The sequence below is a fragment of the Phyllostomus discolor genome, chromosome X (assembly GCF_004126475.2).
Source record: "Phyllostomus discolor isolate MPI-MPIP mPhyDis1 chromosome X, mPhyDis1.pri.v3, whole genome shotgun sequence".
Taxonomy (NCBI): Eukaryota; Metazoa; Chordata; class Mammalia; order Chiroptera; family Phyllostomidae; genus Phyllostomus; species Phyllostomus discolor.
The window spans coordinates 105101771-105106324 of NC_050198.1; the positions used below are offsets into that span (position 1 = coordinate 105101771).

Genomic DNA, 4554 nt, shown 5'->3' on the forward strand with positions numbered 1-4554 from the left:
AAGGATACCTATATCTGTATCATCTATATCTATATATCTATATCTATATCTATATATCTATATCTATATCTATATATCTATATCTGTCTGTATCTATACCATCTATCTATATATAGATAGATGGGTATCTATCTATCTATCTATCATCTGTCTATAGCACAAGGCATATATTTGTGTTGCAGCCTATGAAGACCTGGCAGGTCCATGCTAGATTCGGGGAGACGGAAGAATATGCGCAGAGCCGAGGGGATGCTTGACATGCCTTTATTCATGGGCAGGCGAGCCACGTGTGTTGCAATGTGTATGTCTGTCTATAAGTCTCTGCGTGGCACACCGCATGTCCCTTGTCTCCTTGTGTGGCGCATGTTGTGGCCCTTGTCCCCCAGCGTGGAACCCAGCAGGAAGTCCCTACCTGCATTAGATGCAAACAAAGCTGGCTTCCAGCCAGAAAATTATGTAACGTAGCTCATGTGAGCTCACTCCAGGCTATGGGAACTGTTGATCGGACCCAGTATGCTCCTCTGCTGGTCCTCTTTGGACAAGTGTCTATTCAGGTCCTGGGCCTATTTTTTTGTTGACTTTTTTTTGGTGTTGAGTTTTTAAGTTCTTTATAAATGTGTAATATTAACCCCTTAGGAGATATGGCAATACAAGATGGGGGAAAGTAGGTTTACAGTTGTTTGCATGGAAAACAATACAATCATTAAATAGTAATACAAAAATCAACTCTGTGTTGCACCTGGTCACAAATGAAAACGTACCTTTTGGCCTACCCTGCATGTTCTCCCACTCAGTGGCTTGTCTCCTCATCTTGTTGATGATTTCCTTTGCTGTTCCCATTTATTTTTGTTCTTCTTTTTCCCTTTCCCATGGGAATATATCAGAAAATAATATTGCTACACAAAAAGTCTGAGATTTTACTGCCTACGTTTTCCTGAGGAATTTTTATGGTTTCAAGTATTAAGTTTAAATCTTTCATTCATCCTGAGTTTATTCTTGTGTATGGCATACAAAGGTGGTCTAGTTTCTTTTTTTTTTTTTTTTGGCATGTATTTGTCCAGTTTTTCCAACATTATTTATTAAAAGGACTATCTTTACTTTATTGTGTGTTTTTGTCTCCTTAACTATCATTTGTGTTTCAGATGCATAAGTTATTTATTAACAGACAAGTGTTACAGATTTATTTCTTCTTGGACACACCCACAGTCCTGTCCCTGTGTTGTGCGTGGGTCACCGGCCAGCAGTGACCACGGAACGCTGTGGATGGCTTGCCGAAAAACACGCGAGAAAAAACATGCACAGAGACAAACTAGTTTCTGTGGGGAAGTAGGGACGAAATGGCCACCCCCCCTAGTGGGGAGCGCGCCGATTTACCGTCCATACCTGCTTTTATTGGGCTCATTTTGCATAATAATTCAGGTAAAGTACAGTACTCATCAGGGGGAAATAAGGAACCATAGAAAACAAGGAACTCTGTGGGTCTATTTTGAGTCGGGGTCAAAGAGCTGTAAGACTTTGAGGAACAAACTAACGTCCTCCTTGGACCCCTCTCATTCAACTGAGAGCATTCTAAACAAAGCAGGTTTCACAGGAATTTACATGTTCTTTCTTAGGCCTGATCACCCGGGGAATCCGCCCTTTCCAGCACAGGGTGACACCACCCTGTCATTGTTTCAGGCTTAGGTGGGGCAAGGGAACTAAGGCAACCAAGAGATAAGGAGATTTTCTCCCAGACGATGAGAACTCAGGCTATGTCAAAGCTGAGGAGCGAGGGTCCATCACCCCCTTTTGCTGCAGCCCCCCAAGTCCTTCTTTTGGGGGGCCTCCCAAAGTGATCGTGCCTGTCTGAGGTCGTCCCCCCCTTGGGGAATCTTACCTGTCTTTGGCTAACCGACCAAGCTTTTTGGGGTTCAGTTATGAATGAAGCAGCAGAAGCAGCATTCCTGCCAGGGAGATAAGCTTTTGTCTCCTTGCTGGCTTGCGGTTCCAAGAGCGTTCCCTTAGCCTTAGCCTAGGTGGGGGTTTCAGCTTCTGATACCAGTCAGGGCGGTTCCCAGCATCCCTGCAGCCTGTGGTCTTGGTGTGCTGGCCTAAAACACGAAGACCCCAGAAGTGACACAGCCCTCTGTGGCCCTGACTTTTCTCTAGCTGATTGCAGGTCTTCACGAAGCTTGTTGTCCAGGCCATTGGCCAGAACCTGGCTGTAGTTTCCATCCTTCACATCCTTCTGTCTATGCAAGAATCAGTCTGGCATCTTGTACTGGCGCGGGTTCTGCATCATGGCGATCACTCATTCCACCGCATCCTCTGTGAGCCCTCCCGCCCTTTTCAGTGAGGTTGATGTCTGCTTTCCTTAACACCCTATGAGCAGTGACCTTCACTTCACACCCTTCACTGCAGTGACGGCAAACACTATTTTCCATCAGCCATCAATACTGGTGTTGAGTCCCCACAATATGTGCTGGAACTTGTCAGGAATCACTAGAGACATGGCTACAGTGGCATGTAGGCCTCCTGGGGAAGAGCTCACTTTTTAAATATAATTATATATGCTCTTGACTTTTCTCAGTCTTCATTTAGAAGAGTTATGTGTGGATTGGTTGTATAACTCTCACTTACTTGCCAAGAAATGAAACTCCATAGGTTTATGACTGCTCTTACATATTTTTCTCTTTTTCCTCTGAAGTTATTACTTCTATTATAGCTGAATCTCACACTGCTGGATGGTAGAAATAATATAATAATCTTATTAACATTTTACTAACATCAATAGAAATTGTGTTATTTTTTAAAATCTCTGACTCCTGGGATAAAAATAGAAAAATTCTGAGAGAAATATAGAGTTACTTGAAACTGAAGAGTTAATCAAAGAATCAGTCCAGCTATTAGCTGGAAACATTGTCAAATGTTTCTCTGACAGAACATGTAATTCTCTCTTTATTAATAATATATTTTTGAGGCCCTGGCTGGTGTAGCTCAGTGGATGGAGCGCGGGCTGGGAACCAAAGTGTCCCAGGTTCGATTCCCAGCCAGGGTGCATTCCTGGGTTGCAGGCCATAACCCCCAGCAACCGCACATTGATATCTCTCTCTCTCTCTGTCTCTCCCACTCCCTCCCTTCCCTTCCTAAAAATAAATAAATAAAATATTAAAAAAAGTAAAAATCAAGAATATTTTAAAAACATACACCCATTAAAAAAAAGAATATATTTTTGAAAAAAAAAAAGAATATATTTTTGAGCCCTGGCTGCTATAGCTCAGGGGATTGAGTGCAGGCCTGCAAACCAAAGGGTCGCCGGTTCAATTCCCAGTCAGGGCAAATACCTGGGCTGTGGGCCAGATCCCCAGTAGGGGGTGTGTGAGAGGCAACTGCACATTGATGTTTCTCTCCCTTTTCCCCTCCCTTCCCCTCTCTAAAAACAAATAAATAATTAATTAAAAATACAATTTTTCACATTGTGGAAAAATAGATGTCAGTGCTAGAAATCACATGCAAATAGTGAATCAAATGTTTTTCAAAGTTTTGTAATTATCATAGAATTCTAATAACCAAGATTTTACTTAAACACTTTTTTTTGGCATAGAAAGATGATGAAGATGAATTATTATCAAGGCTGTTTGTAATAGCAGAATTCGATTTTCACTGATTTATTCATGATCCTTATTACTGGCATGTCAGCTAATTAGCAGTATCCATCTGCAACACAGCTTATTGAAGCTTGGAGTGATTCCTATAGCTGGGGAAGGATGCACACCTAACTGGATCATGCAGAAATCAAACCAAATCAAAGCATTATCAGAGCCAACTCTAATTAAGCTTGTACTATGTGCTGGAGAAAATTCTAACTGGAAAGAAACAACTCATTTCATCTTCAAAAACACCTTATGTTGCTATTAGTAATCATCCTTATTTTGCAAATGAAAAAAAAAAAAGCAAGAGATGAAGAAAGGGATAATAAGTTGCTTACATTGACCCATCTGGTCAATGGTACAGTGGGCTTTTAAATGCAGAGAAGCTCATACCTGAAATGAAATAAGTACTTTGGGAAATATTAGACTAACACCTTAAGGAAATAAATTATAAATGGGGTTTCAGTTCACTTTTTACTCCTGATCATCGACTTTTGAGTTTTTTCTTATTGCAGGGTTGAGAAAACTACTGTGGTAAGTGGAACACAGCTTGGATCCAGTTGGGTATGTTCCTTTGTTTTAAATTTTTAAGTTAATATTACTGTTTGTTTATACACTTAATCAAGAGATGACCAGGTATTGGTTTGACATGTGATCCTCATTGGTTTGGGCACGGAAATGGTCACTGAAGAGGTTTATACTATGTTCAAACATTGGCCACAGAGCCAAAACCATTGAAATGACAAGAAAAGTCTCCTGTGTATTTGTTCTTCCTGACAGTGAGTTTACCGCTTAATTTCTTGTCTGTTATAAATAGCCTTTAAAACAAATATTCATTCTCTCCTAAAACCTCCAATTATATTACAAAGTCAGGCTAAAACTGGTTTCTTAAGAGATTTTCTATCTTTTCATTAAAATGGGCAAT

At 40.7% G+C, this 4554-nt stretch overlaps 1 pseudogene; it reads right to left on the reverse strand.

Moving 5' to 3' along the window:
• Nucleotides 1–1180: 1180 nt before the first annotated feature.
• Nucleotides 1181–2526, reverse strand: LOC114505424 (annotated as a pseudogene).
• Nucleotides 2527–4554: the final 2028 nt, after the last annotated feature.